Here is a 14,207-nt window from a genome sequence, read left to right on the forward strand (position 1 = left end):
TATGAACTTACATGTAAGTTGTATTTCTAAAATTCGGTGAAAGAACAGAATTTTTAAAACTTCTTTAACACATCAAGTCCACGAAGCAGCTTACCTCAGGTAGGGTGCGTTAAGGGTGCTAATACCTTCCTTAACCACAACCAGTCCCTTACTCGCAAATCTCTGATAAGACCAGTACCTGGGTTTTCTAGTAGCCTTCAATAAATTACTAGGTGGCGACTCCAACGAACCAATCAAATCAAACAACAAATGAAAAATCGCCAGTCGACGCCGCGTAGATTTTTTGGACGTGCGACACCTTGAATCATCAGATGACTTGGGAAAAGTTCATCCATTGGAACCCCTATCTCTTTCATAGTCTTAAGAGGTAGTATATTGACTGTTAAGCCATCATCCACCAAGATACGATTCACCATCTTTTCATCAACATATCCTTTAATGAAAAGAGGTCGGTTATGGAGTTTTGATCCAAGCAGCAAGTCTTCATCATTGAAGGATATCTCTGTTGTGCATACACCGTGAGATAAATTTGAAGAGTCATCATAACCTTCCTTCATGAAAAGTTCAATAGGAGTTTTCTCTTCATCAACATGATAGCAAGTAACAAGTACATTTTCAATTCTTCTCATCTCTATTGGCATGTACTCATTCAGTGTAACGGGCTTTCTTAGATTTTGTACTGAAAAACCCTCCTTTGTGGCTGGTATGGACTTTCATTGAATCTTTCGGAGTATTGGCTCATCAATCAGCTTTCTCACTATTGAGATTCTCATTCTAGTTGGCTTTGTCATCTGCATGCATTTCCTCCTTCCTCTTCTATGTGTGACTAAAGTCCATCTTTCATCATCATAATTTTCAGACGAATCAGGCTTCAAGTTGTCAACTTGAGGTGCGAGGGTTATACATGGAGTTTTACTTGAGGATGCAGTGAAGCTCATCGGGAAGATGGCATCAAGTCTTGTAGGTTCAAAGGAGCCGAAACTTAGTGTAGGGAGTGATTGACATGGTCCTAAATTGATCGTGGTTGTGATATTAGAGGCTGCTATTTCATCATCGAAAACAATATCTCCATTCTCGTGTAGCCTCATGATCTTGTCTTTCAACACAAAACACTTCTCTACAGGATGACTGATTAAGCAATGATATTTGCAATAATTTAGATTATCTACTTGGTTTGCTTCTTCAGGGCGTTTCACCTTCGGCAACTCAATGATATTTGCCTCAAGCAGATCATCCAGCATCCTAGATATGTCTGAGTCAGGAAATGGATACACTTTTTCTTGTCGCTTTTTCAAGGATGGTTTCTTTTTTTCACCCTTTTGAAAAGTAGTCGGCGTTACATGATCATTCCTCTTAACTCCAGTTGGTACTTTTACAGCAGTAGAGTTAACTACTAAAGATTGCTTTCCCTCGACCTTTAGAGTGCTCTTTCCGAATCTACGACTTTCAGGCTTATTTCTTTTAGGCTCTTGCATTGGTAATAATGAACTTTCAGCCGCCGCAATGCTAAGTTCCATATCGTGTGCATGAGTAGCCAATTCTTCAAAAGACTTTGTTTTGATGCCTTGTAGAATATAGCTATCTTGATCTTAAATATTCCCTTTCCATTATTAGTTCTTATATTATTTGTTGTGCAAATTCATCACAAATAATTAAAGTCCCCTTGAGAAATTAATATAATCTCCAAATCTTCTATAAAAAATTCAAAGAATAATTATTTTATTTAGTAAATCCCTAGAACAAATTATTTTTGAAAATACTCAAATATATAGGAAACTTTATTACCCTTCTCATGTCGATTTTTCTCACCTTCTACTCTCCACGAATCCTTCACCAAAATGTTAATTTTAATCTTTCTACGCTCTCACAAACATACAGTACTTTGAGGAAGTCCTGCTAGCTAGGCACATTGTTTCCAACTAAACTAGTACCCATGTCTATTTTCTAATCCAGACAATTGAATCCACTTGTCCTCCTGCTAGATTAAACTAGAAAGCCTAGAACATGCCTATAAAGTCTTGAACAAACTCAACCATGTTGAACTCCGAAACAATACGAGAAAATGAAAATGGCCTACAAATATTTCTTGTCTCCAATCATTCTCCTACTGCTGCCCACCTTATTTCAGTTAGCAAGAGCAGTTGCACCTATAGCAAAGCGTGGTTGTCAAGATCACTGTGGAAACATCAGCATTCCGTGCCCTTTTGGAACGACAAAAGATTGCTACCTGGAAGAATCGTTTGAGATTGTTTGCGACGAAGCAGCCAGCCCTCCTAGGGTTTTCATAAGAAAAACCAATATGGAGGTTCTGAATATTGGAGATGGTGCTGCCGTTGTCAAAGGTCCAATTATGTCCTCCAATTGTTCTGGTAGGCAATCCGGTCCACCTGTGAACTTGGAGGGAAGTCCTTTCTTTTTCTCCTTCTGTAATCTATTCATTGCAGTCGGCTGCAACATCCGTGCTCTATTGAAAGAGATTGGGCGCCAAGTCAGTGGATGTGACTCAACATGCGTTCCCTACAATAATCAAACAACCATTATTTATGGGCAAGAAATGAATAGTCTCTGTTCTGGTAAGCGCTGCTGCGTAGCAAGAGCTCCTTATTTAATCCAAGTCTAGAAACTAAAAATGAGAGTCAAGACAGCAGTGGATGCAAGCTTACTTTCCTAGCAGACCAAGAATGGGTTGCGTTCTCCGATATAAACAATCCGCAAGTGTTTCATGATCGGGAATATGCTCCGGTGGTGCTGGCTTGGGTGATGGATTACAAGCTTTGGAAATATGACCCCAAGACCATGAGTTGCAAATATTCCCTTCTTGAGCACTCTTTGACTTTAGCCTACGAATGTTCTTGCGGGAAAGGTTATGAGGGCAACCCATATACCTTGGGTGCGTAGGTAAAGTTACTGTTTAAGAAAAGACTTTATGTTGCTGTTTGGCTGTACAGCAGCTTCGCTTTTAGTTCTTGAAATAATACTTCGATACGACGATACCGTTTGTTTACATGGCATGCCGCGTTTCAAACCACAGTTCAAATGAAAAGCAGCCAAAACGTTGCTTTTGATTTTGAACCACCATTAGTTTCCTCTTCTGAATAATAATAATAATAATAATTTCTGCAAAGATTGTTCTGGTTTATCAGGAAAAAAAAGTACATGAGCATCTCTTCTATATTTATCGATCGTCTTCCTGAGTTATAATTTCCTTGCTGTATGTTAAGACTGTTGAGATTTGTTGCGCCTGCTTATTAGATCAATTTCATATCACCTCTACTGCTGGTGATAATCGATGCAGTATGAACATCTACGTTAGAACAATTAATTATACATTTTTCTGACTGTAGGTATATCTAAGCAAAGTTATTGTAGCTCAAGTCCCTAGCTAGTTGCTAGGACGACTGCTGTTATAGGCTTTCTCATTACACTTTCTGACAAATCAATGCGAGATCTGGCTTTAAGGCAAACTTGAATTAAAGCAAAACAAATCAGAATATATAGCTAATCAAGGGGGAAAAATATAAGCATAAAATCGAGGAACTTGGATTAAAAAGTTTAAGCGAAAAAAAGAGAGATGACACTGAAAATATTTGATAGACCTGAAAGTACAACTCCATTGATATTCCTTCAAACTAGAGTGCCTATGAATGTATCAGGTGCGTAAGTGAACCCTGACCAGCCTTCACACAGTCCAAACATCATTCCCTCATAGCCATTCAATTTCTCGAGATCAATTTTAGCACACGACTCCTTGAATCTCACGAATGTTTGAAGAGTTAACAAGCTATCAGATCCTGCCTGGTGCCTTCTTCCCGTTATTCGTTCAACACCAAGTAACATAGCCACCCTCTCGAATCCACCGTGCAAGCCATTAATGCATCCCATCATGAATTTTGTATCATAAACTCGAACCCCAAAGAAAAACCTCATCATCCCCAAAAAAGACCGCATATCACTTGGCAACTCTCGTTTAGTTAAAATCTTGATCAAGAATCCAAAATCATAAGCACCATGAAAAGTAATCCAAGTTATTGAAGAATTATTGGAAACAAGTCCAGAACTCAAAATCAGCCTTCCAAAATCCGAGGAATCAATACCCTTCTCTCTGTTCTTCTTCAAATCAATACCTTGGCGTTCAAGTAACCCAATAGACTCTTCACTGTGATGATCGTGCTTGATATTGAAATCCCGGAAATTAAACAGCCACGCATATTGGAATTCTGTTCCGAAACTTGGAAGATTTCCATGAGAATCAGAAAGAGTTATCCCAAGTTGAATTATTTTCAAGAGATCAACATTCCACTTCATGAGACAGTAGTTTCCATAGGGAGTGGCATGAGACAGCGAACTCTTGTCACGATTTAATTGAAAGATAGTACCAGGGAATTCTGTGTCCAAAGCAACCAAGGGAAAGCGAGAGATCGCTTCCTTGATTAGAAAAAACTCATATACGAGGTTGATCAGAAGGGGTGGTCCAAAGTTGATGAGGAGTGTATGGAATCCTTGTTTCTTCTGGTTTTCCATCTCAAAATTAAAAAGAAAAAGAAAAAAAGAGATCATTCCTAGGTTTCCTGCCGTGAGAAGGATTGTCCTAATGGAATGTGTCACAGGGTTAAATTTTTCGCAACGAAATACAACCCAATGCGGCAGCCTAGTCCCGACTAGACTCAGCCTTGCCTCACCCCTTTTCGCTCGTGTTTCCTACGACTATGTGTTTCGCTCACCCAAAGAGGTTCTCACAGTAGCTTCGTCGTAAACAAGGAAACCAACACAAGCAAGCACAACAAGATTACATGAATCCCTCTCAACCTTTATTTATCTCATCAACAAAGAAAAACACAACAAGAGTGTGTGTGTTGTGCACAAAATCACATGCTACACAGTAGAGGCTTGGCAGCCTATATATAGACAGAAATGTGAGCTGCTATGCTCACCCATGATCCCTATTTTCAGGGCATAGTGGAGCACTATCTCCCCCATGATCCCTATTTTCAGGGCCTAGTGGAGCACCAGCTCCCCCATTAACTTAGTGGCTCACCCCACATCCTTATTTTCAGGGCATGGTGGAGCACTTTCTCCCCCATGTTTTCGGCCACTTCCCCCCATGTTCTGTCTGCCCACAAGGCAGTCCCAACTGCCTGTTCTGCTGCGTCACCTTCTGACTTAGAAGGTCCAGTATCTAAGCCCCCACGTCCATGCTAAGTCGTAGCTCAAAGACTCGCATAGATCATTGCACGCTGCCTGCCGAATTCGTTTCTGCTTATGCAAGGCTGCCGCTGTCCATCGCTGCCGAATTCTAGGCAGTGCGCTTTCATTGGCGCGCCCCCGCTCCTAGAGCCCTAACAAACCACCCCCACTAAAAGAGTTCGACGCCCTCGTCAGAATAGACGTGAGGTAGTCTTGTATTTGGTCCTCAAATTGCCATAAATCTGTATCTTTTTCCCACGAAACCTCCTCATTTTTCTTCCATTTTATCAAGAATTCTGTCCGCCGATTCTTGCGATGTTGGCCGCGTCTACGATGATCCATAATCTTGACAATACCATCGTCAAATTGTTTATGAATCGTAGGAGGAGCTCGTTGCGACTTACTTCTTTTTGGATCCTCGTGATCTTCATAAAAAGGCCGCAAGTAACTTACGTGAAAAGTAGGATGAAGCTTCAGCCGTTCGGGCAGCTTCAATCTGTATGCGACAGCCCCTACCTTTTCAATGATCTTAAAAGGCCCGTCATACCTTGGCACCAACCCTCGGTGCTTCGTCGTCCCCACAATTTTCTTCCAAATTTGCGGAGTTAACTTGAGCAACACCTTGTCACCCACACTGAATTCCAGCAATCTTCGCTTTTGATTGGCATATTTGAGCATCCTTTTCCTTGCCTTACCCAAGCTATCTTGGGCCTGCTCAAACAGTTCTTGTCGTTCCATTGCAAACCTGTACGCCGCTGGACTCTTCCCACCCGATATCTGCACTGCAATCTCCGCAGGAGTTTGGGGTTGGGCTCCCAAAACCAGCTCAAACGGACTTGCTTCTGTTGCCGAGGATTTTTTAAGATTATAGCAAAACTGCGCACTATCCAGCAACTCCAGCCAGTTTCGCTGCATCGTTGTCACGTAGTGTCTCAAATATTCCTCCAACAAAGCATTTATCCTTTCCGTCTGCCCATCAGTTTGCGGGTGATTGGCAGTTGAAAACTTCAGCCTTGTTCCCATCATATTGAACAATGCTGTCCAGAATCTGCCCGTGAATCGCACATCACGATCACTTACAATGTCAGAAGGTACTCCAAAGTACTTCACCACGTTACGGTAGAATAATTCAGCGGCCACTTCAGCTGTACACACTGTTGGGGCAGTGACAAACACCGCATACTTAGTGAATCTGTCCACAACAACCATGATTGTGTTCATGCCATCCACCTTTGGAAAACCAACAATGAAATCCATTGAGACCGACACCCAAGGTCTTTCTGAAATCGGCAGCGGCTGTAACAAGCCTGCCTCACGCTACCGTAAAGTCTTGTCTTGTTGGCACACTAGACAAGTCCTGACATAAAGTTCTACGTCTTCCTCCATCTTCGGCCAATAATAAGTCTGTGATAGGAGAGCAACCATCCTTTCTCTACCTGGATGTCCAGCCCACTGCGGATCATGAGTCTCCATCAATAAGTGTTTCCGCAGCTCTCCCTTTGGCACGAAGATTCGACCCCCCTTTCCATAGAGTAGGTCTTGTTCCAACCAATACCTCCGTATTGTCCCTTCTTGTACAAGCTCAACCAATTTCTTGTACGTTGCATCCTCCCCCGCAACTTGACGAAGTCGGCACAACATGTCCGACTCCACCTGAACAATAGCAAGAACAGTAGCGATTACTTCGTGTCTGCTAAGTGCATCTGCAACCTGATTGTGGCTTCCCGGTTTGTGCTTCCATACAAAATCATATTCGGCCAAGAATTCCTACCATTGAGCTTGTCGCTGCGACAATTTCTTCTGCGTCCAGAAGAATGTGTTGGCAACATTGTCAGTCTTGACAATAAATTTCAGCCCCAACAGATATACTCTCCATATGCCAAGGCAGTGCACTACTGTCGTCATTTCTTTCTCATGCGTCGAGTAATTCTGTTCCGCGTCATTTAGCTTCCGACTCTCGAAAGCAACCGGATGTCCCTCTTGCACAAGCACTCCACCAATAGCCCTATCTGAAGCATCCGTATGCACTTCAAATGTGAGCTGCTATGCTCACCCATGATCCCTATTTTCAGGGCATAGTGGAGCACTATCTCCCCCATGATCCCTATTTTCAGGGCCTAGTGGAGCACCAGTTCCCCCGTTATCTTAGTGGCTCACCCCACATCCTTATTTTCAGGGCATGGTGGAGCACTTTCTCCCCCATGTTTTCGGCCACTTCCCCCCATGTTTTGTCTGCCCACAAGGCAGTCCCAACTGCCTGTTCTGCTACGTCAGCTGCTGACTTAGAAGGTCCAGTATCTAAGCCCCCACGTCCATGCCAAGTCGTAGCTCAAAGACTCGCATAGATCATTGCACGCTGCCTGCCAAATTCGTGTCTGCCTATACAAGGCTGCCGCTGTCCATCGCTGTCGAATTCTAGGCAGTGCGCTTTCGTTGGCGCGCCCCCGCGCCTAGAGCCCTAACAGAATGCTACTTTCAGTGTCTTAAATTAATTCAGTTTATAATTACAACCTCTTTATATAATCAAGGAATCCTTAACGATTATGACACTTAATTGCGTACCTAATATCCATTTAGGGAGGGATTAAAAAACAAATTGCATGTATTGTTCAATCCCCTCCAGCAAACAGATGAGCCGTCAAATCAAGAAAAATTGTTACTCCATCTGTTTCAAAGATATTATTTCAATTAACTTTTCAGCAATTATTTACGTATCTTATTTCAAATTATTTTATTCATCATTTGAAAGTAAATAAGAGAGAATCTTGAGTGGAAGAATTAAAATAAATTATAATTAGACACTACAACATTATCTAGTGTTACCGACGGACTCATTCCGTCGGTGACAGCAATGAAGTCCGTCGGTGAAAATAATACCGACGGACTCACCGACGGAACACATCCGTCAGTAAAATAGTCGTCGGTAAATCCCATTTCCGTCGCTAATTCTGTCGCAAATAAAAAAAACCACCCACCGACGGAAACGCCGACGGGTTACAGATGGATACGCGCGTGCCCAAAAAAAAGTTTCCTGCGGGAACATTACTCAAGGGTAATTACCGACGGCATTACCGACAGACAATCCGTCGGTAAATATGGCATGGCTGGTAATTTTTGTGCAACTCTCTGTGTAATACCGACGGATATTATCCGTCGGTAATGCCGTCGGAATTTAATCTCCGACGGATTTAATCCCGTCGGTGATGCCATCGGTAATGATGGTATGGATGGTAATTGTTCACCAACTCTCTGTTAAATACCGACGGATACTATCCGTCGGTAGGTATTTAAAATATATATATAAAAAATTTTATTAATTGTAAAAAACCTTAATAAACAAATAGAAATGCATTAAACATTAATAATGTAAAAGTAATGTTAAATAATATTCATTACAAATTTAATGTGTTTAAAAAGCAAAATTAAACTAGAATAGCGGCGGAGCTGGAGGAGGAAGCGGAGGAGGAGGAGGAGGCTGGTTGTTCCCTGGACCATACGGCCAAAAAGAAGCTGCACAAGTATCGTCACCCATCTTTGATCTCATCTCCATGACTATTTGACGGAGCTCATCATAATTCGTCGAGAGTTGTTGATATTGTTGTTTCAACGCAATGAACTCCTCAAACTGGGTGTTCAATACTGATGGAGAGCTTCCAACAGTTGAGACACTACGAGTCGAATGCAAGTTGTCAGCCGTAGTGTTCGAGAGCCCGTAGACCCGATTTTTATCGGGTCCACCAGACGATCCCGCCTCCATCCACAAATCTGGATCGAAATCTGGATGGGTCGACGGATTGTCCCCATATCTCTCCCTCAACCGACTATTATAGGTCTCCTGAAAATTCCATCGGTAAAAAAATCATCAAATGCAATTCAAGAAAATAATAACTTACAAAATAAAATGAATGAACGAACATACCACGAAGTGCTGAGCACGGTTGTCCACGAACTGCTGCACCCCCTTTTGGCGGTCTTGACTCCGCACATGCGTCTCTTGAAACAGCTCCATTGGACTCGGTTCACGTCCAAGAGACGCAGCCTGTAAGGAAAAAATAGGTTGAAAAAATAAGGAACGACAAATTAATTAACGATATATTTCATTAAAATTAATCTTACCATCCGCTTTGCATGTGCGCTGAATGGGACGGATCCGCTAGTGTGCGTGGTCACCGAACCATAAATTTGCCGGTTCTGGTTGTCAATGCCAGACTGTGAGCGCCGTGAGAACCGCTCTGAGGTCACGTGCTCAATATATGCCGTCCATATTTCCCCCGAGATGAATGGCGGTCTGAATTCCTGCCATACCGCCACCTCATTCCATCCTTCAAGACCGTTATCCCTCGCATGTCTTTTTGATTTTTTTTGGGTGTCATACCAAAAATCACGCAATCTACTTCCATAGTAACAAATTAGAATTTAAAACATAAACTTATAAAACAAAAATAAATATTATTTTCGATGTTACCTAGTTGCCGCGTGATTTGCCCATACCCTCCTCACAACATTGTTGTCCGCCCTATCCCACTCAAATTTGTTCTGTGTATATAAATAGTTCATATAAAATAAAAATAGTACAAGATATAAAATTATAAAAATCATTTATTAAAAATAAGCTGGAAATTAAAAATTTACACCGACCTGAAATCGCTTAAACCATGCATCGATATTAGGTTTCCACTCAGGATGTCTGGAAACCTGGCTCCATTGAAACAATGGAATCTCCATCGACGATTTAAACGCCAATGTTATAGTCCTTGCAGCCTCAATGTTTGTGAACCTGAAATTAAATAAAAGTAGTAATTAATATTAATTAGTTCATATAAAAAAAAACCTAAACAAACTTACATTGAGAGGTTATCCTTCCATTGTGCCTGGTACTTGCGGGTGAATTGACCCCGCTGTGAAGGCACACCGCTTCTGCGCTGTGAAACCGCGCTAGAAGAGGCAGCATCACAAGTTGGCGTAGATTCCTCGCCGTGATTAGCACCTAAGGATACGTCCTCCTCGCTGCTAGAAGAACTAGCTGCAACCGTCTTCTGACGACGTGCTGTAGATTTCATTCTACACATCTACACAAATGTACACGAATAATTACATAATTAACTTCGATTATTTAAAAAAAAATTCGACAGAGTCTCCCCTGTACTGGGGGGTCCCAAGTTGTCGACAAAATTATATTACACTTCCAATTTTATTTCACATCCCGATCCAATCATCTTGGATCTCAACCCAACTCATCATCATCAACACAACATTTTATTCAATAACATCATATAGAATTACAACTATGAACATTCATTGTTAAATTGATATTTAGAGTTACAAACGTTAGATTTAAGTCATACATTCAAATTTACGGATTAATATTACATTTTTAACATAAATTCAACAATAACCATTATAGCAATACAAACAATAATATCCTAAATTAAGATAAACTAATTAAATGCAATTCTATATATATAAATTAACATTTTTAAAATAAATCAACAATAACAATTATATTTATAAATTAACATTTTTAACATAAATTCAACAATAACAATTATAGCAATACAAACAATAATATCCTAAATTAAGATAAACTAATTAAATGCAATTCTATATATATATAAATTACCATTTTTAAAATAAATCAACAATAACAATTATATTTATAAATTAACATGTTTAACATAAATTCAACAATAAAAATTATAGCAATTCAAACAATAATATCAAAACTAAAAAACTAAAATTAATAAATAAAATTAAAAAACTAAAAAATGCTTACCTTAATAATGTGTTGAATTTAAGATTTTATCTACAAACAATATACAAAACAAAGAACACCAAAAAAAATAATCATAATTAAAATAAAAAAAATACAAAGATAAAGAAAAAAAATACATACCTTTTAAAACTACCACCAAAACAAAAAAATCCTTCTAAAAGCTAAATATAAATGAGAGAAGAGAAAGGGAGAAGAGGAGAAGAGGAGCAGAGAAAGGGAGGAGCAGAGAAAGGGAGAAGAGGAGAAGAGGAGAAAATGAACAAAGTGATGGGGGATGGGCGGTATATAAAGCAATATTTCCGATGGAAATTAATTGCTGTCGGTGCAATTAATTTCTGTCGGAAATTCCGTCGGAAATTAATTGAAATTCGCACCAAAAAAGTTTGGAAATCCCGCCAAACTTTTCTATCCGTCGGCGAATCCGTCGGCATTTCCGTCGGTACTGGTTCAGACGGACACGTGTTGGACATGCGTTATCCGTCGGTAATTCCGTCGGTATGTGACGTCGAACATTCCTTTGGTAATAGTGACGCGGACACGTGTCAGACATGGGTGCGACAAACCGTCGGTGATTCCGTCGGTATTGGACGTCGGAACGGCCGTCGGTGAATGTGGCAAAATCCCGTAATTTTTTTGCAACTCTCTATGAAATACCGACGGTTTATATTCCATCGGTATATCCGTCGGTGAATGTGGCAAAATCCCGTAATTTTTTTGCAACTCTCTGTGAAATACCGACAGTTTATATTCCGTCGGTGTATCCGTCGGTAAAAAGGTAATTTTTTCTTATTTTTTTAATGTAACCCTCTCAAAAAATCTTGAATTGTAATCTTACAACACACACAACACAATAAGAAAGGCTGACCCTTAAAGAAGAATAAATATTTCATGTTTCAAATTATTACATTATAAAAATAAGGCTTTATAACATGTTTAGTTAGTCGGAATTTTCATCTTCGTCCTCTATTGAATTGTTATCATCAGCTTCATCGCACTCTTCAATTTCGTTATCATCTTCTTCAACAACATTCTTTTTTCCACTAGTAGAGCTCAGAACAACATTCAACTCCTCTGCGTCAACATCAACAAGACTATCGTTGAAAACACGAAAATTCGAATTTTCTTCTAAGTCAATCGACGGAGCAACTCGGTATGGTTCAACCAACTCACTAGCTTGAAAGACTTCATCTATCACACTTGTGTCTTCGTTCTCATCCTGAACAACCTCGACACGACCCTTGGGTTTTGTTTTTTAAACGGATAACCAATCAACTCTTGATCGGTCCTTTCTAAAGGAAGGGGTGTATGTGTAATAAACTTGTTGGCATTGCTTTGCGAAAACAAAGACGTCATTTACGTTGCGGTGTCTAGCTTTTGAATTGATTTCAACGAGACCATAGTGAGGATCTACTCTGATTCCTCTGTCAGTTGTGTCATACCAATAGCATTGGAATAAAAACACTCTATTTTGCTCGCTATGATATTGCAGTTCGATGACCTCTTCCAATCTACCGTAGTAGTCAACTTGAAACTCACTAGAAGTCGATCCCTTAATACAAACACCGTTGTTGTATGTCTTTCTTCCATGCCCGTATTCTTCAGTATGAAAGACATATCCGTTGACAAAATATCCATTATAGCACTTGACTTTTCTTTTCAGGGCCCATTTGATAAACCTAGCTTGTAAATTAAATACAACAATAATCAATAAACGGATATTATGTAACATTGACTACAATTAATTACATTGCAAGAGATATGTTCGAGGCATGTCCATCGGGGAAACACAGACTCTTAAGCCATTTGTAGACTAGTAGTTGTGCGTTTTTCTCTAGCACGAAGATTGCTCTTGGTTTTGCGACCCATGACCCATCACAAACCAACTCCATATTTTTACGGTTACAGAACAGCGCTACATCCAATCTAGCCTTGATGTTGTCCTTTGTCTTCCCCTTCACATCCATGACGGTGTTGAAAATGTTCTCAAACACGTTCTTTTCAATGTGCATGACGTCAAGGTTATGGCGGAGAAGATTGGTCTTCCAATAAGGAAGCTCCTCAAATATACTTTGCTTCACCCAATTATGGGTCAAACCAATACCAGGAAACTTCTGCTTACTTGATTGGAGACCAAACACAATTTCACCGTACTCTGACACAACATCAAACAATTCTTCACCGAAAAGACGCGGGGGTGCAACATCATTTTCAACTCTGCCAACAAAGAAATCCTTTCTGTTCTTTCTGTACCTGTGGTTATGTGGCAAGAAATGACGGTGACAGTCAAAAAAAGAAGCTTTACCCCCGTTTGTTAGCGTGAATGTCTTGTTGTTCTCCATACAATATGGACATGCTAGCTTTCCATGCGTGCTCCAACCAGAAACCATTCCATAAGCTGGGAAATCATTGATAGTCCACATCAAAGCCGCTCTCATAACAAAATTTTGTTTCCTTGAGATGTCATAAGTCAAAGCTCCACAGGACCACAACTGCGTCAACTCATCAATCAACGGACGAAGACAAACATCTATATTCCTCCCCGGACTGCTCGGACCTGGTATGACCATAGATAAAAACATGAACTCTAGCCTCATACACATCCCCGGTGGCAAGTTATAAACTGTCAGTATGACCGGCCAACAAGAATAAGGAGCAGCAAATGACCCGAATGGGTTGAATCCGTCTGTACACAACCCAAGACGCACGTTCCTTGATTCAGCTGAAAAGTGAGGATGCATACTGTTAAAGTGTTTCCAGGCTTCACCGTTAGAAGGATGAACCATCACTCCATCAACCGCATGATGTGATTGGTGCCATGTCATGTGCTCAGCAGTCCTTGGTGACATGAATAACCTCTGCAGTCTAGGTGTGATTGGGAAGTATCTAAGTTTTTTATATGCCACGAGAGTCTTCCCTCTACCAGTTCTGGGTTTGTAACGGGAATGCCAGCATGTCATGCACTCGGTCATCTCAGCATTTTCAAGGTAGTATAACATGCAGAAGTTAGGGCATATATCAATTTTCTGGTATCCTAAACCGAGGGGTTTCATCATGGACTTGGCAGCATAGAAGTTCTCTTTCAGCCTGTTCCCTTCAGGTAAAATGCTTCTCGCCCATTCAATAATCTTGTCATAACCGGCCTCACTCAACCCGTGATCTGACTTGATGGTGAACACCTGTGCTACGGCTGATAATTTACTGTGGTTCGTGCAGCCATCCCATAATGGTTCATCAGAATCTCTCAACAGAT

At 40.6% G+C, this 14,207-nt stretch overlaps 1 pseudogene; it reads left to right on the plus strand.

The window, feature by feature from the left end:
• The first annotated feature begins 2,062 nt into the window (after window positions 1-2,062).
• Window positions 2,063-2,915, plus strand: LOC133705604 (wall-associated receptor kinase-like 8; annotated as a pseudogene).
• Window positions 2,916-14,207: the final 11,292 nt, after the last annotated feature.

Source organism: Populus nigra, chromosome 1, assembly GCF_951802175.1.
Source record: "Populus nigra chromosome 1, ddPopNigr1.1, whole genome shotgun sequence".
Classification (NCBI taxonomy): domain Eukaryota; kingdom Viridiplantae; phylum Streptophyta; class Magnoliopsida; order Malpighiales; family Salicaceae; genus Populus; species Populus nigra.